Genomic DNA, 22,084 nt, shown 5'->3' on the forward strand with positions numbered 1-22,084 from the left:
ACAGATCAAGACGAAGCGAATGGAAGCGGTCCCAGCCTCGTAGCTGTGAACAGCTGTGATCGCAGGAAAATGCTGTTACAAAGATTTCTCAGTATATCTCCGGGACATTTCCCTGGCTTTCCCACCGTCACAATGGACAAACGAGACATGAAATAACATCAACAGATCAAGACGAAGCGAATGGAGGTACCCCCGGAGTCATAGCATGTGTAAATCGAGACGAAACATCTCTCTCTCCCCCGCCTGCTTGCGAAGGGGAGGGGCAGTTTACACACACACGCAGCTGCTGCATGCAGCAACGCACACACAGGGAGGAGATGGCAGAGAGAACGCACTCCCCTGAAAACTCCCCTTGAATTCCTCCAGACTCAGAAAATGTAAAAGTTCACTTTTTGGAGATCCATAGAAAAAGGGTGAAAATGGAAAAAAGTATTCGAAAAAAGTGCCTCATAAGGCGGGTAGAGTCCCTTGAAAACTCCCCTTGAATTCCTCCAGACTCAGAAAAAGTCAAAGTTGACTTTTTGGAGATCCATAGAAAAAAGGGTGAAAATGAAAAAAAGTATGCCACAGCATGGATTCGAACACGCGACCAACCGCATCCAGGGGCGAGCGTTAACGCAGTGAGCCACTGGACATGAGTACTCAAACATGCCTACTTTTGCATCTTAGACACTCTGAATTCACTAAATGTACAACTTTTTCTCCATCAAAATGAACAAATGAGAAATGAAATAACATCTACAGATCAAGACGAAGCGAATGGAAGCGGTCCCAGCCTCGTAGCTGTGAACAGCTGTGATCGCAGGAAAATGCTGTTACAAAGATTTCTCAGTATATCTCCGGGACATTTCCCTGGCTTTGCCACCGTCACAATGGACAAACGAGACATGAAATAACATCAACAGATCAAGACGAAGCGAATGGAAGTACCCCCGGAGTCATAGCATGTGTAAATCGAGACGAAACATCTCTCTCTCCCCCGCCTGCTTGCGAAGGGGAGGGGCAGTTTACACACACACACACACGCAGCTGCTGCATGCAGCAACGCACACACAGGGAGGAGATGGCAGAGAGAACGCACTCCCCTGAAAACTCCCCTTGAATTCCTCCAGACTCAGAAAATGTAAAAGTTCACTTTTTGGAGATCCATAGAAAAAGGGTGAAAATGGAAAAAAGTATTCGAAAAAAGTGCCTCATAAGGCGGGTAGAGTCCCTTGAAAACTCCCCTTGAATTCCTCCAGACTCAGAAAAAGTCAAAGTTGACTTTTTGGAGATCCAAAGAAAAAGGGTGAAAATGAAAAAAAGTATGCTACAGCATGGATTCGAACACGCGACCAACCGCATCCAGGGGCGAGCGTTAACGCAGTGAGCCACTGGACCTGAGTACTCAAACATGCCTACTTTTGCATCTTAGAAACTCTGAATTCACTAAATGTACAACTTTTTCTCCATCAAAATGAACAAATGAGACATTAAATAACATCTACAGATCAAGACGAAGCGAATGGAAGCGGTCCCAGCCTCGTAGCTGTGAACAGCTGTGATCGCAGGAAAATGCTGTTCCAAAGATTTCTCAGTATATCTCCGGGACATTTCCCTGGCTTTCGAACCGTCACAATGGACAAACGAGACATGAAATAACATCAACAGATCAAGACGAAGCGAATGGAGGTACCCCCGGAGTCATAGCATGTGTAAATCGAGACGAAACATCTCTCTCTCCCCCGCCTGCTTGCGAAGGGGAGGGGCAGTTTACACACACACACGCAGCTGCTGCATGCAGCAACGCACACAGAGGGAGGAGATGGCAGAGAGAATGCACTCCCCTGAAAACTCCCCTTTGAATTCCTCCAGACTCAGAAAATGTAAAAGTTCACTTTTTGGAGATCCATAGAAAAAGGGTGAAAATGGAAAAAAGTATTCGAAAATAGTGCCTCATAAGGCGGGTAGAGTCCCTTGAAAACTCCCCTTGAATTCCTCCAGACTCAGAAAAAGTCAAAGTTGACTTTTTGGAGATCCATAGAAAAAGGGTGAAAATGAAAAAAAGTATGCCACAGCATGGACTCGAACACGCGACCAACCGCATCCAGGGGCGAGCGTTAACGCAGTGAGCCACTGGACCTGGGTACTCAAACATGCCTACTTGTGCATCTTAGAAACGCTGAATTCACTAAATGTACAACTTTTTCTCCATCAAAATGAACAAATGAGACATTAAATAACATCTACAGATCAAGACGAAGCGAATGGAAGCGGTCCCAGCCTTGTAGCTGTGAACAGCTGTGATCGCAGGAAAATGCTGTTACAAAGATTTCTCAGTATATCTCCGGGACATTTCCCTGGCTTTCCCACCGTCACAATGGACAAACGAGACATGAAATAACATCAACAGATCAAGACGAAGCGAATGGAGGTACCCCCGGAGTCATAGCATGTGTAAATCGAGACGAAACATCTCTCTCTCCCCCGCCTGCTTGCGAAGGGGAGGGGCAGTTTACACACACACGCAGCTGCTGCATGCAGCAACGCACACACAGGGAGGAGATGGCAGAGAGAACGCACTCCCCTGAAAACTCCCCTTGAATTCCTCCAGACTCAGAAAAAGTCAAAGTTGACTTTTTGGAGATCCATAGAAAAAGGGTGAAAATGAAAAAAAGTATGCCACAGCATGGATTCGAACACGCGACCAACCGCATCCAGGGGCGACCATTAACGCAGTGAGCCACTGGACCTGAGTACTCAAACATGCCTACTTTTGCATCTTAGACACTCTGAATTCACTAAATGTACAACTTTTTCTCCATCAAAATGAACAAATGAGACATGAAATAACATCTACAGATCAAGACGAAGCGAATGGAAGCGGTCCCAGCCTCGTAGCTGTGAACAGCTGTGATCGCAGGAAAATGCTGTTACAAAGATTTCTCAGTATATCTCCGGGACATTTCCCTGGCTTTGCCACCGTCACAATGGACAAACGAGACATGAAATAACATCAACAGATCAAGACGAAACGAATGGAAGTACCCCCGGAGTCATAGCATGTGTAAATCGAGACGAAACATCTCTCTCTCCCCCGCCTGCTTGCGAAGGGGAGGGGCAGTTTACACACACACACACACGCAGCTGCTGCATGCAGCAACGCACACAGAGGGAGGAGATGGCAGAGAGAATGCACTCCCCTGAAAACTCCCCTTTGAATTCCTCCAGACTCAGAAAATGTAAAAGTTCACTTTTTGGAGATCCATAGTAAAAGGGTGAAAATGGAAAAAAGCATTCGAAAATAGTGCCTCATAAGGCGGGTAGAGTCCCTTGAAAACTCCCCTTGAATTCCTCCAGACTCAGAAAAAGTCAAAGTTGACTTTTTGGAGATCCATAGAAAAAGGGTGAAAATGAAAAAAAGTATGCCACAGCATGGATTCGAACACGCGACCAACCGCATCCAGGGGCGAGCATTAACGCAGTGAGCCACTGGACCTGAGTACTCAAACATGCCTACTTTTGCATCTTAGAAACTCTGAATTCACTAAATGTACAACTTTTTCTCCATCAAAATGAACAAATGAGACATTAAATAACATCTACAGATCAAGACGAAGCGAATGGAAGCGGTCCCAGCCTCGTAGCTGTGAACAGCTGTGATCGCAGGAAAATGCTGTTACAAAGATTTCTCAGTATATCTCCGGGACATTTCCCTGGCTTTCCCACCGACACAATGGACAAACGAGACATGAAATAACATCAACAGATCAAGACGAAGCGAATGGAGGTACCCTCGGAGTCATAGCATGTGTAAATCGAGACGAAACATCTCTCTCTCCAACGCCTGCTTGCGAGAGGGAGGGGCAGTTTACACACACACGCAGCTGCTGCATGCAGCAACACACACACAGGGAGGAGATGGCAGAGAGAACGCACTCCCCTGAAAACTCCCCTTGAATTCCTCCAGACTCAGAAAATGTAAAAGTTCACTTTTTGGAGATCCATAGAAAAAGGGTGAAAATGGAAAAAAGTATTCGAAAATAGTGCCTCATAAGGTGGGTAGAGTCCCTTGAAAACTCCCCTTGAATTCCTCCAGACTCAGAAAAAGTCAAAGTTGACTTTTTGGAGATCCATAGAAAAAGGGTGAAAATGAAAAAAAGTATGCCACAGCATGGATTCGAACACGCGACCAACGGCATCCAGGGGCGAGCGTTAACGCAGTGAGCCACTGGACATGAGTACTCAAACATGCCTACTTTTGCATCTTAGACACTCTGAATTCACTAAATGTACAACTTTTTCTCCATCAAAATGAACAAATGAGACATGAAATAACATCTACAGATCAAGACGAAGCGAATGGAAGCGGTCCCAGCCTCGTAGCTGTGAACAGCTGTGATCGCAGGAAAATGCTGTTACAAAGATTTCTCAGTATATCTCCGGGACATTTCCCTGGCTTTGCCACCGTCACAATGGACAAACGAGACATGAAATAACATCAACAGATCAAGACGAAGCGAATGGAAGTACCCCCGGAGTCATAGCATGTGTAAATCGAGACGAAACATCTCTCTTTCCCCCGCCTGCTTGCGAAGGGGAGGGGCAGTTTACACACACACACGCAGCTGCTGCATGCAGCAACGCACACAGAGGGAGGAGATGGCAGAGAGAATGCACTCCCCTGAAAACTCCCCTTGAATTCCTCCAGACTCAGAAAATGTAAAAGTTCACTTTTTGGAGATCCATAGAAAAAGGGTGAAAATGGCAAAAAGTATTCGAAAATAGTGCCTCATAAGGCGGGTAGAGTCCCTTGAAAACTCCCCTTGAATTCCTCCAGACTCAGAAAAAGTCAAAGTTGACTTTTTGGAGATCCATAGAAAAAGGGTGAAAATGAAAAAAAGTATGCCACAGTATGGATTCGAACACGCGACCAACCGCGTCCAGGGGCGAGCATTAACGCAGTGAGCCACTGGACCTGAGTACTCAAACATGCCTACTTTTGCATCTTAGAAACTCTGAATTCACTAAATGTACAACTTTTTCTCCATCAAAATGAACAAATGAGACATTAAATAACATCTACAGATCAAGACGAAGCGAATGGAAGCGGTCCCAGCCTCGTAGCTGTGAACAGCTGTGATCGCAGGAAAATGCTGTTACAAAGATTTCTCAGTATATCTCCGGGACATTTCCCTGGCTTTCCCACCGACACAATGGACAAACGAGACATGAAATAACATCAACAGATCAAGACGAAGCGAATGGAGGTACCCCCGGAGTCATAGCATGTGTAAATCGAGACGAAACATATCTCTCTCCCCCGCCTGCTTGCGAGGGGGAGGGGCAGTTTACACACACACGCAGCTGCTGCATGCAGCAACACACACACAGGGAGGAGATGGCAGAGAGAACGCACTCCCCTGAAATCTCCCCTTGAATTCCTCCAGACTCAGAAAATGTGAAAGATCACTTTTTGGAGATCCATAGAAAAAGGGTGAAAATGGAAAAAAGTATTCGAAAATAGTGCCTCATAAGGCGGGTAGAGTCCCTTGAAAACTCCTCTTGAATTCCTCCAGACTCAGAAAAAGTCAAAGTTGACTTTTTGGAGATCCATAGAAAAAGGGTGAAAATGAAAAAAAGTATGCCACAGCATGGATTCGAAAACGCGACCAACCGCATCCAGGGGCGAGCGTTAACGCAGTGAGCCACTGGACCTGAGTACTCAAACATGCCTACTTTTGCATCTTAGAAACTCTGAATTCACTAAATGTACAACTTTTTCTCCATCAAAATGAACAAATGAGACATGAAATAACATCTACAGATCAAGACGAAGCGAATGGAAGTGGTCCCAGCCTCGTAGCTGTGAACAGCTGTGATCGCAGGAAAATGCTGTTACAAAGATTTCTCAGTATATCTCCGGGACATTTCCCTGGCTTTGCCACCGTCACAATGGACAAACAAGACATGAAATAACATCAACAGATCAAGACGAAGCGAATGGAAGTACCCCCGGAGTCATAGCATGTGTAAATCGAGACGAAACATCTCTCTCTCCCCCGCCTGCTTGCGAAGGGGAGGGGCAGTTTACACACACACACGCAGCTGCTGCATGCAGCAACGCACACAGAGGGAGGAGATGGCAGAGAGAATGCACTCCCCTGAAAACTCCCCTTGAATTCCTCCAGACTCAGAAAATGTAAAAGTTCACTTTTTGGAGATCCATAGAAAAAGGGTGAAAATGGAAAAAAGTATTCGAAAATAGTGCCTCATAAGGCGGGTAGAGTCCCTTGAAAACTCCCCTTGAATTCCTCCAGACTCAGAAAAAGTCAAAGTTGACTTTTTGGAGATCCATAGAAAAAGGGTGAAAATGAAAAAAAGTATGCTACAGCATGGATTCGAACATGCGACCAACCGCATCCAGGGGCGAGCATTAACGCAGTGAGCCACTGGACCTGAGTACTCAAACATGCCTACTTTTGCATCTTAGAAACTCTGAATTCACTAAATGTACAACTTTTTCTCCATCAAAATGAACAAATGAGACATGAAATAACATCTACAGATCAAGACGAAGCGAATGGAAGCGGTCCCCGCCTCGTAGCTGTGAACAGCTGTGATCGCAGGAAAATGCTGTTACAAAGATTTCTCAGTATATCTCCGGGACATTTCCCTGGCTTTCCCACCGACACAATGGACAAACGAGACATGAAATAACATCAACAGATCAAGACGAAGCGAATGGAAGTACCCCTGGAGTCATAGCATGTGTAAATCGAGACGAAACATCTCTCTCTCCCCGGCCTGCTTGCCAAGGGGAGGGGCAGTTTACACACACACGCAGCTGCTGCATGCAGCAACACACACACAGGGAGGAGATGGCAGAGAGAACGCACTCCCCTGAAAACTCCCCTTGAATTCCTCCAGACTCAGAAAAAGTCAAAGTTGACTTTTTGGAGATCCATAGAAAAAGGGTGAAAATGAAAAAAAGTATGCCACAGCATGGATTCGAACACGCGACCAACCGCATCCAGGGGCGAGCGTTAACGCAGTGAGCCACTGTACCTGAGTACGCAAATATGCCTACTTGTGCATCTTAGACACTCTGAATTCACTAAATGTACAACTTTTTCTCCATCAAAATGAACAAATGAGACATGAAATAAAATCTACAGATCAAGACGAAGCGAAAGGAAGCGGTCCCAGTCTCGTAGCTGTGAACAGCTGTGATCGCAGGAAAATGCTGTTACAAAGATTTCTCAGTATATCTCCGGGACATTTCCCTGGCTTTCCCACCGTCACAAAGGACAAACGAGACATGAAATAACATCAACAGATCAAGACGAAGCGAATGGAAGTACCCCCGGAGTCATAGCATGTGTAAATCGAGACGAAACATCTCTCTCTCCCCCGCCTGCTTGCGAAGGGGAGGGGCAGTTTACACACACACACGCAGTTGCTGCATGCAGCAACGCACACACAGGGAGGAGATGGCAGAGAGAATGCACTCCCCTGAAAACTCCCCTTGAATTCCTCCAGACTCAGAAAATGTAAAAGTTCACTTTTTGGAGATCCATAGAAAAAGGGTGAAAATGGAAAAAAGTATTCGAAAATAGTGCCTCATAAGGCGGGTAGAGTCCCTTGAAAACTCCCCTTGAATTCCTCCAGACTCAGAAAAAGTCAAAGTTGACTTTTTGGAGATCCATAGAAAAAGGGTGAAAATGAAAAAAAGTATGCTACAGCATGGATTCGAACACGCGACCAACGGCATCCAGGGGCGAGCGTTAACGCAGTGAGCCACTGGACATGAGTACTCAAACATGCCTACTTTTGCATCTTAGACACTCTGAATTCACTAAATGTACAACTTTTTCTCCATCAAAATGAACAAATGAGACATGAAATAACATCTACAGATCAAGACGAAGCGAATGGAAGCGGTCCCAGCCTCGTAGCTGTGAACAGCTGTGATCGCAGGAAAATGCTGTTACAAAGATTTCTCAGTATATATCCGGGACATTTCCCTGGCTTTGCCACCGTCACAATGGACAAACGAGACATGAAATAACATCAACAGATCAAGACGAAGCGAATGGAAGTACCCCCGGAGTCATAGCATGTGTAAATCGAGACGAAACATCTCTCTCTCCCCCGCCTGCTTGCGAAGGGGAGGGGCAGTTTACACACACACACACGCAGCTGCTGCTTGCAGCAACGCACACAGAGGGAGGAGATGGCAGAGAGAATGCACTCCCCTGAAAACTCCCCTTGAATTCCTCCAGACTCAGAAAATGTAAAAGTTCACTTTTTGGAGATCCATAGAAAAAGGGTGAAAATGGAAAAAAGTATTCGAAAATAGTGCCTCATAAGGCAGGTAGAGTCCCTTGAAAACTCCCCTTGAATTCCTCCAGACTCAGAAAAAGTCAAAGTTGACTTTTTGGAGATCCATAGAAAAAGGGTGAAAATGAAAAAAAGTATGCCACAGTATGGATTCGAGCACGCGACCAACCGCATCCAGGGGCGAGCATTAACGCAGTGAGCCACTGGACCTGAGTACTCAAACATGCCTACTTTTGCATCTTAGAAACTCTGAATTCACTAAATGTACAACTTTTTCTCCATCAAAATGAACAAATGAGACATGAAATAACATCTACAGATCAAGACGAAGCGAATGGAAGCAGTCCCCGCCTCGTAGCTGTGAACAGCTGTGATCGCAGGAAAATGCTGTTACAAAGATTTCTCAGTATATCTCCGGGACATTTCCCTGGCTTTCCCACCGACACAATGGACAAACGAGACATGAAATAACATCAACAGATCAAGACGAAGCGAATGGAGGTACCCCCGGAGTCATAGCATGTGTAAATCGAGACGAAACATCTCTCTCTCCCCCGCCTGCTTGCGAAGGGGAGGGGCAGTTTACACACACACACGCAGCTGCTGCATGCAGCAACGCACACAGAGGGAGGAGATGGCAGAGAGAATGCACTCCCCTGAAAACTCCCCTTGAATTCCTCCAGACTCAGAAAATGTAAAAGTTCACTTTTTGGAGATCCATAGAAAAAGGGTGAAAATGGAAAAAAGTATTCGAAAATAGTGCCTCATAAGGCGGGTAGAGTCCCTTGAAAACTCCCCTTGAATTCCTCCAGACTAAGAAAAGTCAAAGTTGACTTTTTGGAGATCCATAGAAAAAGGGTGAAAATGAAAAAAAGTATGCCACAGCATGGATTCGAACACGCGACCAACCGCATCCAGGGGCGAGCGTTAACACAGTGAGCCACTGGACCTGAGTACTCAAACATGCCTACTTGTGCATCTTAGACACTCTGAATTTACTAAATGTACAACTTTTTCTCCGTCAAAATGAACAAATGAGACATTAAATAACATCTACAGATCAAGACGAAGCGAATGGAAGCGGTCCCAGCCTCGTAGCTGTGAACAGCTGTGATCGCAGGAAAATGCTGTTACAAAGATTTCTCAGTATATCTCCGGGACATTTCCCTGGCTTTCCCACCGTCACAATGGACAAACGAGACATGAAATAACATCAACAGATCAAGACGAAGCGAATGGAGGTACCCCGGGAGTCATAGCATGTGTAAATCGAGACGAAACATCTCTCTCTCCCCCGCCTGCTTGCGAGAGGGAGGGGCAGTTTACACACACACGCAGCTGCTGCATGCAGCAACACACACAGGGAGGAGATGGCAGAGAGAACGCACTCCCCTGAAAACTCCCCTTGAATTCCTCCAGACTCAGAAAAAGTCAAAGTTGACTTTTTGGAGATCCATAGAAAAAGGGTGAAAATGGAAAAATGTATTCGAAAATAGTGCCTCATAAGGCGGGTAGAGTCCCTTGAAAACTCCCCTTGAATTCCTCCAGACTCAGAAAAAGTCAAAGTTGACTTTTTGGAGATCCATAGAAAAAGGGTGAAAATGAAAAAAAGAATGCCACAGCATGGATTCGAACACGCGACCAACCGCATCCAGGGGCGAGCGTTAACACAGTGAGCCACTGGACCTGAGTACTCAAACATGCCTACTTGTGCATCTTAGACACTCTGAATTTACTAAATGTACAACTTTTTCTCCGTCAAAATGAACAAATGAGAAATTAAATAACATCTACAGATCAAGACGAAGCGAATGGAAGCGGTCCCAGCCTCGTAGCTGTGAACAGCTGTGATCGCAGGAAAATGCTGTTACAAAGATTTCTCAGTATATCTCCGGGACATTTCCCTGGCTTTCCCACCGTCACAATGGACAAACGAGACATGAAATAACATCAACAGATCAAGACGAAGCGAATGGAGGTACCCCCGGAGTCATAGCATGTGTAAATCGAGACGAAACATCTCTCTCTCCCCCGCCTGCTTGCGAGAGGGAGGGGCAGTTTACACACACACGCAGCTGCTGCATGCAGCAACACACACAGAGGGAGGAGATGGCAGAGAGAACGCACTCCCCTGAAAACTCCCCTTGAATTCCTCCAGACTCAGAAAATGTAAAAGATCACTTTTTGGAGATCCATAGAAAAAGGGTGAAAATTAAAAAAAGAATGCCACAGCATGGATTCGAACACGCGACCAACCGCATCCAGGGGCCAGTGTTAACGCAGTGAGCCACTGGACCTGAGTACGCAAATATGCCTACTTGTGCATCTTAGACACTCTGAATTCACTAAATGTACAACTTTTTCTCCATCAAAATGAACAAATGAGACATGAAATAACATCTACAGATCAAGACGAAGCGAATGGAAGCGGTCCCAGTCTCGTAGCTGTGAACAGCTGTGATCGCAGGAAAATGCTGTTACAAAGATTTCTCAGTATATCTCCGGGACATTTCCCTGGCTTTCCCACCGTCACAATGGACAAACGAGACATGAAATAACATCAACAGATCAAGACGAAGCGAATGGAAGTACCCCCGGAGTCATAGCATGTGTACATCGAGACGAAACATCTCTCTCTCCCCCGCCTGCTTGTGAAGGGGAGGGGCAGTTTACACACACACACACACGCAGCTGCTGCATGCAGCAACGCACACACAGGGAGGAGATGGCAGAGAGAATGCACTCCCCTGAAAACTCCCCTTGAATTCCTCCAGACTCAGAAAATGTAAAAGTTCACTTTTTGGAGATCCATAGAAAAAGGGTGAAAATGAAAAAAAGAATGCCACAGCATGGATTCGAACACGCGACCAACCGCATCCAGGGGCGAGCGTTAACACAGTGAGCCACTGGACCTGAGTACTCAAACATGCCTACTTGTGCATCTTAGACACTCTGAATTTACTAAATGTACAACTTTTTCTCCGTCAAAATGAACAAATGAGACATTAAATAACATCTACAGATCAAGACGAAGCGAATGGAAGCGGTCCCAGCCTCGTAGCTGTGAACAGCTGTGATCGCAGGAAAATGCTGTTACAAAGATTTCTCAGTATATCTCCGGGACATTTCCCTGGCTTTCCCACCGTCACAATGGACAAACGAGACATGAAATAACATCAACAGATCAAGACGAAGCGAATGGAAGTACCCCCGGAGTCATAGCATGTGTACATCGAGACGAAACATCTCTCTCTCCCCCGCCTGCTTGCGAAGGGGAGGGGCAGTTTACACACACACACGCAGCTGCTGCATGCAGCAACACACACACACACAGGGAGGAGATGGCAGAGAGAATGCACTCCCCTGAAAACTCCCCTTGAATTCCTCCAGACTCAGAAAATGTAAAAGTTCACTTTTTGGAGATCCATAGAAAAAGGGTGAAAATGGAAAGAAGTATTCGAAAATAGTGCCTCATAAGGCGGGTAGAGTCCTTTGAAAACTCCCCTTGAATTCCTCCAGACTCAGAAAAAGTCAAAGTTGACTTTTTGGAGATCCATAGAAAAAGGGTGAAATTGAAAAAAAGTATGCCACAGCATGGATTCGAACACGCGACCAACCGCATCCAGGGGCGAGCATTAACGCAGTGAGCCACTGGACCTGAGTACTCAAACATGCCTACTTTTGCATCTTAGAAACTCTGAATTCACTAAATGTACAACATTTTCTCCATCAAAATGAACAAATGAGACATTAAATAACATCTACAGATCAAGACGAAGCGAATGGAAGCGGTCCCAGCCTCGTAGCTGTGAACAGCTGTGATCGCACGAAAATGCTGTTACAAAGATTTCTCAGTATATCTCCGGGACATTTCCCTGGCTTTCCCACCGTCACAATGGACAAACGAGACATGAAATAACATCAACAGATCAAGACGAAGCGAATGGAGGTACCCCCGGAGTCATAGCATGTGTAAATCGAGACGAAACATCTCTCTCTCCCCCGCCTGCTTGCGAGGGGGAGGGGCAGTTTACACACACACGCAGCTGCTGCATGCAGCAACACACACATAGGGAGGAGATGGCAGAGATAATGCACTCCCCTGAAAACTCCCCTTGAATTCCTCCAGACTCAGAAAATGTAAAAGATCACTTTTTGGAGATCCATAGAAAAAGGGTGAAAATGAAAAAAAGTATGCCACAGCATGGATTCGAACACGCGACCAACCGCATCCAGGGGCGAGCATTAACGCAGTGAGCCACTGGACCTGAGTACTGAAACATGCCTACTTTTGCATCTTAGAAACTCTGAATTCACTAAATGTACAAATTTTTCTCCATCAAAATGAACAACTGAGACATTAAATAACATCTACAGATCAAGACGAAGCGAATGGAAGCGGTCCCAGCCTCGTAGCTGCGAACAGCTGTGATCGCAGGAAAATGCTGTTACAAAGATTTCTCAGTATATCTCCGGGACATTTCCCTGGCTTTCCCACCGTCACAATGGACAAACAAGACATGAAATAACATCAACAGATCAAGACGAAGCGAATGGAAGTACCCCCGGAGTCATAGCATGTGTAAATCGAGACGAAACATCTCTCTCTCCCCCGCCTGCTTGCGAGGGGGAGGGGCAGTTTACACACACACACAGCTGCTGCATGCAGCCACGCACACACAGGGAGGAGATGGCAGAGAGAATGCACTCCCCTGAAAACTCCCCTTGAATTCCTCCAGACTCAGAAAATGTAAAAGTTCACTTTTTGGAGATCCATAGAAAAAGGGTGAAAATGAAAAAAAGTACACCACAGCATGGATTCGAACACGCGACCAACCGCATCCAGGGGCGAGTGTTAACACAGTGAGCCACTGGACCTGAGTACTCAAACATGCCTACTTGTGCATCTTAGACACTCTGAATTTACTAAATGTACAACTTTTTCTCCATCAAAATGAACAAATGAGACATTAAATAACATCAACAGATCAAGACGAAGCGAATGGAGGTACCCCCGGAGTCATAGCATGTGTAAATCGAGGTGAAACATCTCTCTCTCCCCCGCCTGCTTGCGAAGGGGAGGGGCAGTTTACACACAAACGCAGCTGCTGCATGCAGCAACACACACATAGGGAGGAGATGGCAGAGAGAACGCATTCCCCTGAAAACTCCCCTTGAATTCCTCCAGACTCAGAAAATGTAAAAGTTCACTTTTTGGAGATCCATAGAAAAAGGGTGAAAATGGAAAAAAGTATTTGAAAATAGTGCCTCATAAGGCGGGTAGAGTCCCTTGAAAACTCCCCTTGAATTCCTCCAGACTCAGAAAAAGTCAAAGTTGACTTTTTGGAGATCCATAGAAAAAAGGGTGAAAATGAAAAAAAGTATGCCACAGCATGGATTCGAACATGCGACCAACCGCATCCAGGGGCGAGCGTTAACGCAGTGAGCCACTGGACCTGAGTACTCAAACATGCCTACTTTTGCATCTTAGACACTCTGAATTCACTAAATGTACAACCTTTTCTCCATCAAAATGAACAAATGACACATTAAATAACATCTACAGATCAAGACGAAGCGAATGGAAGCGGTCCCAGCCTCGTAGCTGCGAACCGCTGTGATCGCAGAAAAATGCTGTTACAAAGATTTCTCAGTATATCTCCGGGACATTTCCCTGGCTTTCCCACCGTCACAATGGACAAACGAGACATGAAATAACATCAACAGATCAAGACGAAGCGAATGGAAGTACCCGCGGAGTCATAGCATGTGTAAATTGAGACGAAACATCTCTCTCTCCCCCGCCTGCTTGCGAAGGGGAGGGGCAGTTTACACACACACGCAGCTGCTGCATGCAGCAACGCACACACAGGGAGGAGATGGCAGAGAGAATGCACTCCCCTGAAAACTTCCCTTGAATTCCTCCAGACTCAGAAAATGTAAAAGTTCACTTTTTGGAGATCCATAGAAAAAGGGTGAAAATGGAAAAAAGTATTCGAAAATAGTGCCTCATAAGGCGGGTAGAGTCCCTTGAAAACTCCCCTTGAATTCCTCCAGACTCAGAAAAAGTCAAAGTTGACTTTCTGGAGATCCATAGAAAAAGGGTGAAAATGAAAAAAAGTATGCCACAGCATGGATTCGAACACGCGACCAACCACATCCAGGGCGAGCGTTAACACAGTGAGCCACTGGACCTGAGTACTCAAACATGCCTACTTGTGCATCTTAGACACTCTGAATTTACTAAATGTACAACTTTTTCTCCATCAACATGAACAAATGAGACATGAAATAACATCTACAGATCAAGACGAAGCGAATGGAAGCGGTCCCAGCCTCGTAGCTGCGAACAGCTGTGATCGCAGGAAAATGCTGTTACAAAGATTTCTCAGTATATCTCCGGGACATTTCCCTGGCTTTCCCACCGTCACAATGGACAAACGAGACATGAAATAACATCAACAGATCAAGACGAAGCGAATGGAGGTACCCCCGGAATCATAGCATGTGTAAATCGAGACGAAACATCTCTCTCTCCCCCGCCTGCTTGCGAGGGGGAGGGGCAGTTTACACACACACGCAGCTGCTGCATGCATCAACACACACACAGGGAGGAGATGGCAGAGAGAACGCACTCCCCTGAAAACTCCCCTTGAATTCCTCCAGACTCAGAAAATGTAAAAGATCACTTTTTGGAGATCCATAGAAAAAGGGTGAAAATGAAAAAAAGTATGCCACAGCATGGATTCGAACACGCGACCAACCGCATCCAGGGGCGAGCATTAAGGCAGTGAGCCACTGGACCTGAGTACTCAAACATGCCTACTTTTGCATCTTAGAAACTCTGAATTCACTAAATGTACAACTTTTCCTCCATCAAAATGAACGACTGAGACATTAAATAACATCTACAGATCAAGACGAAGCGAATGGAAGCGGTCCCAGCCTCGTAGCTGCGAACAGCTGTGATCGCAGGAAAATGCTGTTACAAAGATTTCTCAGTATATCTCCGGGACATTTCCCTGGCTTTCCCACCGTCACAATGGACAAACAAGACATGAAATAACATCAACAGATCAAGACGAAGCGAATGGAAGTACCCCCGGAGTCATAGCATGTGTAAATCGAGACGAAACATCTCTCTCTCCCCCGCCTGCTTGCGAGGGGGAGGGGCAGTTTACACACACACACAGCTGCTGCATGCAGCCACGCACACACAGGGAGGAGATGGCAGAGAGAATGCACTCCCCTGAAAACTCCCCTTGAATTCCTCCAGACTCAGAAAATGTAAAAGTTCACTTTTTGGAGATCCATAGAAAAAGGGTGAAAATGAAAAAAAGTACACCACAGCATGGATTCGAACACGCGACCAACCGCATCCAGGGGCGAGTGTTAACACAGTGAGCCACTGGACCTGAGTACTCAAACATGCCTACTTGTGCATCTTAGACACTCTGAATTTACTAAATGTACAACTTTTTCTCCATCAAAATGAACAAATGAGACATTAAATAACATCAACAGATCAAGACGAAGCGAATGGAGGTACCCCCGGAGTCATAGCATGTGTAAATCGAGGTGAAACATCTCTCTCTCCCCCGCCTGCTTGCGAAGGGGAGGGGCAGTTTACACACAAACGCAGCTGCTGCATGCAGCAACACACACATAGGGAGGAGATGGCAGAGAGAACGCATTCCCCTGAAAACTCCCCTTGAATTCCTCCAGACTCAGAAAATGTAAAAGTTCACTTTTTGGAGATCCATAGAAAAAGGGTGAAAATGGAAAAAAGTATTTGAAAATAGTGCCTCATAAGGCGGGTAGAGTCCCTTGAAAACTCCCCTTGAATTCCTCCAGACTCAGAAAAAGTCAAAGTTGACTTTTTGGAGATCCATAGAAAAAAGGGTGAAAATGAAAAAAAGTATGCCACAGCATGGATTCGAACATGCGACCAACCGCATCCAGGGGCGAGCGTTAACGCAGTGAGCCACTGGACCTGAGTACTCAAACATGCCTACTTTTGCATCTTAGACACTCTGAATTCACTAAATGTACAACCTTTTCTCCATCAAAATGAACAAATGACACATTAAATAACATCTACAGATCAAGACGAAGCGAATGGAAGCGGTCCCAGCCTCGTAGCTGCGAACCGCTGTGATCGCAGAAAAATGCTGTTACAAAGATTTCTCAGTATATCTCCGGGACATTTCCCTGGCTTTCCCACCGTCACAATGGACAAACGAGACATGAAATAACATCAACAGATCAAGACGAAGCGAATGGAAGTACCCGCGGAGTCATAGCATGTGTAAATTGAGACGAAACATCTCTCTCTCCCCCGCCTGCTTGCGAAGGGGAGGGGCAGTTTACACACACACGCAGCTGCTGCATGCAGCAACGCACACACAGGGAGGAGATGGCAGAGAGAATGCACTCCCCTGAAAACTTCCCTTGAATTCCTCCAGACTCAGAAAATGTAAAAGTTCACTTTTTGGAGATCCATAGAAAAAGGGTGAAAATGGAAAAAAGTATTCGAAAATAGTGCCTCATAAGGCGGGTAGAGTCCCTTGAAAACTCCCCTTGAATTCCTCCAGACTCAGAAAAAGTCAAAGTTGACTTTCTGGAGATCCATAGAAAAAGGGTGAAAATGAAAAAAAGTATGCCACAGCATGGATTCGAACACGCGACCAACCACATCCAGGGCGAGCGTTAACACAGTGAGCCACTGGACCTGAGTACTCAAACATGCCTACTTGTGCATCTTAGACACTCTGAATTTACTAAATGTACAACTTTTTCTCCATCAACATGAACAAATGAGACATGAAATAACATCTACAGATCAAGACGAAGCGAATGGAAGCGGTCCCAGCCTCGTAGCTGCGAACAGCTGTGATCGCAGGAAAATGCTGTTACAAAGATTTCTCAGTATATCTCCGGGACATTTCCCTGGCTTTCCCACCGTCACAATGGACAAACGAGACATGAAATAACATCAACAGATCAAGACGAAGCGAATGGAGGTACCCCCGGAATCATAGCATGTGTAAATCGAGACGAAACATCTCTCTCTCCCCCGCCTGCTTGCGAGGGGGAGGGGCAGTTTACACACACACGCAGCTGCTGCATGCATCAACACACACACAGGGAGGAGATGGCAGAGAGAACGCACTCCCCTGAAAACTCCCCTTGAATTCCTCCAGACTCAGAAAATGTAAAAGATCACTTTTTGGAGATCCATAGAAAAAGGGTGAAAATGAAAAAAAGTATGCCACAGCATGGATTCGAACACGCGACCAACCGCATCCAGGGGCGAGCATTAAGGCAGTGAGCCACTGGACCTGAGTACTCAAACATGCCTACTTTTGCATCTTAGAAACTCTGAATTCACTAAATGTACAACTTTTCCTCCATCAAAATGAACGACTGAGACATTAAATAACATCTACAGATCAAGACGAAGCGAATGGAAGCGGTCCCAGCCTCGTAGCTGCGAACAGCTGTGATCGCAGGAAAATGCTGTTACAAAGATTTCTCAGTATATCTCCGGGACATTTGCCTGGCTTTCCCACCGTCACAATTGACAAACAAGACATGAAATAACATCAACAGATCAAGACGAAGCGAATGGAAGTACCCCCGGAGTCATAGCATGTGTAAATCGAGACGAAACATCTCTCTCTCCCCCGCCTGCTTGCGAGGGGGAGGGGCAGTTTACACACACACACAGCTGCTGCATGCAGCCACGCACACACAGGGAGGAGATGGCAGAGAGAATGCACTCCCCTGAAAACTCCCCTTGAATTCCTCCAGACTCAGAAAATGTAAAAGTTCACTTTTTGGAGATCCATAGAAAAAGGGTGAAAATGAAAAAAAGTACACCACAGCATGGATTCGAACACGCGACCAACCGCATCCAGGGGCGAGTGTTAACGCAGTGAGCCACTGGACCTGAGTACTCAAACATGCCTACTTGTGCATCTTAGAAACTCTGAATTCACTAAATGTACAACTTTTTCTCCATCAAAATGAACAAATGAGACATTAAATAACATCTACAGATCAAGACGAAGCGAATGGAAGCGGTCCCAGCCTCGTAGCTGTGAACAGCTGTGATCGCAGGAAAATACTGTTACAAAGATTTCTCAGTATATCTCCGGGACATTTCCCTGGCTTTCCCACCGTCACAATGGACAAACGAGACATGAAATAACATCAACAGATCAAGACGAAGCGAATGGAAGTACCCCCGGAGTCATAGCATGTGTAAATCGAGACTAAACATATCTCTCTCCCCCGGGGCAGTTTACACACACACGCAGCTGCTGCATGCAGCAACGCACACACAGGGAGGAGATGGCAGAGAGAACGCACTCCCCTGAAAACTCCCCTTGAATTCCTCCACACTCAGAAAATGTAAAAGTTCACTTTTTGGAGATCCATAGAAAAAGGGTGAAAATGGAAAAAAGTATTCGAAAATAGTGCCTCATAAGGCGGGTAGAGTCCCTTGAAAACTCCCCTTGAATTCCTCCAGACTCAGAAAAAGTCAAAGTTGACTTTTTGGAGATCCATAGAAAAAGGGTGAAAATGAAAAAAAGTATGCCACAGCATGGATTCGAACACACGACCAACCGCATCCAGGGGCGAGCATTAACGCAATGAGCCACTGGACCTGAGTACTCAAACATGCCTACTTTTGCATCTTAGAAACTCTGAATTCACTAAATGTACAACTTTTTCTCCATCAAAATGAACAAATGAGACATTAAACAACATCTACAGATCAAGACGAAGCGAATGGAAGCGGTCCCAGCCTCGTAGCTGTGAACAGCTGTGATCGAAGGAAAATGCTGTTTCAAAGATTTCTCAGTATATCTCCGGGACATTTCCCTGGCTTTCCCACCGTCACAATGGACAAACGAGACATGAAATAACATCAACAGATCAAGACGAAGCGAATGGAGGTACCCCCGGAGTCATAGAATGTGTAAATCGAGACGAAAAATCTCTCTCTCCCCCGCCTGCTTGCGAAGGGGAGGGGCAGTTTACACACACACACGCAGCTGCTGCATGCAGCAACGCACACAGAGGGAGGAGATGGCAGAGAGAATGCACTCCCCTGAAAACTCCCCATGAATTCCTCCAGACTCAGAAAATGTAAAAGTTCATTTTTTGGAGATCCATAGAAAAAGGGTGAAAATGGAAAAAAGTATTCGAAAATAGTGCCTCATAAGGCGGCTAGAGTCCCTTGAAAACTCCCCTTGAATTCCTCCAGACTCAGAAAAAGTCAAAGTTGACTTTTTGGAGATCCATAGAAAAAGGGTGAAAATGAAAAAAAGAATGCCACAGCATGGATTCGAACACGCGACCAACCGCATCCAGGGGCGAGCGTTAACGCAGTGAGCCACTGGACATGAGTACTCAAACATGCCTACTTTTCCATCTTAGACACTCTGAATTCACTAAATGTACAACTTTTTCTCCATCAAAATGAACAAATGAGACATGAAATAACATCTACAGATCAAGACAAAGCGAATGGAAGCGGTCCCAGCCTCGTAGTTGTGAACAGCTGTGATCGCAGGAAAATGCTGTTACAAAGATTTCTCAGTATATCTCCGGGACATTTCCCTGGCTTTCCCACCGTCACAATGGACAAACGAGACATGAAATAACATCAACAGATCAAGACGAAGCGAATGGAGGTACCCCCGGAGTCATAGCATGTGTAAATCGAGACGAAACATCTCTCTCTGCCCCGCCTGCTTGCGAGGGGGAGGGGCAGTTTACACACACACGCAGCTGCTGCATGCAGCAACACACACACAGGGAGGAGATGGCAGAGAGAACGCACTCCCCTGAAAACTCCCCTTGAATTCCTCCAGACTCAGAAAATGTAAAAGATCACTTTTTGGAGATCCATAGAAAAAGGGTGAAAATGAAAAAAAGTATGCCACAGCATGGATTCGAACACGCGACCAACCGCATCCAGGGGCGAGCATTAAGGCAGTGAGCCACTGGACCTGAGTACTCAAACATGCCTACTTTTGCATCTTAGAAACTCTGAATTCACTAAATGTACAACTTTTCCTCCATCAAAATGAACGACTGAGACATTAAATAACATCTACAGATCAAGACGAAGCGAATGGAAGCGGTCCCAGCCTCGTAGCTGCGAACAGCTGTGATCGCAGGAAAATGCTGTTACAAAGATTTCTCAGTATATCTCCGGGACATTTGCCTGGCTTTCCCACCGTCACAATGGACAAACAAGACATGAAATAACATCAACAGATCAAGACGAAGCGAATGGAAGTACCCCCGGAGTCATAGCATGTGTAAATCGAGACGAAACATCTCTCTCTCCCCCGCCTGCTTGCGAGGGGGAGGGGCAGTTTACACACACACACAGCTGCTGCATGCAGCCACGCACACACAGGGAGGAGATGGCAGAGAGAATGCACTCCCCTGAAAACTCCCCTTGAATTCCTCCAGACTCAGAAAATGTAAAAGTTCACTTTTTGGAGATCCATAGAAAAAGGGTGAAAATGAAAAAAAGTACACCACAGCATGGATTCGAACACGCGACCAACCGCATCCAGGGGCGAGTGTTAACGCAGTGAGCCACTGGACCTGAGTACTCAAACATGCCTACTTGTGCATCTTAGAAACTCTGAATTCACTAAATGTACAACTTTTTCTCCATCAAAATGAACAAATGAGACATTAAATAACATCTACAGATCAAGACGAAGCGAATGGAAGCGGTCCCAGCCTCGTAGCTGTGAACAGCTGTGATCGCAGGAAAATACTGTTACAAAGATTTCTCAGTATATCTCCGGGACATTTCCCTGGCTTTCCCACCGTCACAATGGACAAACGAGACATGAAATAACATCAACAGATCAAGACGAAGCGAATGGAAGTACCCCCGGAGTCATAGCATGTGTAAATCGAGACTAAACATATCTCTCTCCCCCGGGGCAGTTTACACACACACGCAGCTGCTGCATGCAGCAACGCACACACAGGGAGGAGATGGCAGAGAGAACGCACTCCCCTGAAAACTCCCCTTGAATTCCTCCACACTCAGAAAATGTAAAAGTTCACTTTTTGGAGATCCATAGAAAAAGGGTGAAAATGGAAAAAAGTATTCGAAAATAGTGCCTCATAAGGCGGGTAGAGTCCCTTGAAAACTCCCCTTGAATTCCTCCAGACTCAGAAAAAGTCAAAGTTGACTTTTTGGAGATCCATAGAAAAAGGGTGAAAATGAAAAAAAGTATGCCACAGCATGGATTCGAACACACGACCAACCGCATCCAGGGGCGAGCATTAACGCAATGAGCCACTGGACCTGAGTACTCAAACATGCCTACTTTTGCATCTTAGAAACTCTGAATTCACTAAATGTACAACTTTTTCTCCATCAAAATGAACAAATGAGACATTAAACAACATCTACAGATCAAGACGAAGCGAATGGAAGCGGTCCCAGCCTCGTAGCTGTGAACAGCTGTGATCGCAGGAAAATGCTGTTTCAAAGATTTCTCAGTATATCTCCGGGACATTTCCCTGGCTTTCCCACCGTCACAATGGACAAACGAGACATGAAATAACATCAACAGATCAAGACGAAGCGAATGGAGGTACCCCCGGAGTCATAGAATGTGTAAATCGAGACGAAAAATCTCTCTCTCCCCCGCCTGCTTGCGAAGGGGAGGGGCAGTTTACACACACACACGCAGCTGCTGCATGCAGCAAC

This window comes from Notothenia rossii (assembly GCF_949606895.1).
Source record: "Notothenia rossii genome assembly, contig: scaffold_28, whole genome shotgun sequence".
In the NCBI taxonomy this organism is placed as follows: Eukaryota; Metazoa; Chordata; class Actinopteri; order Perciformes; family Nototheniidae; genus Notothenia; species Notothenia rossii.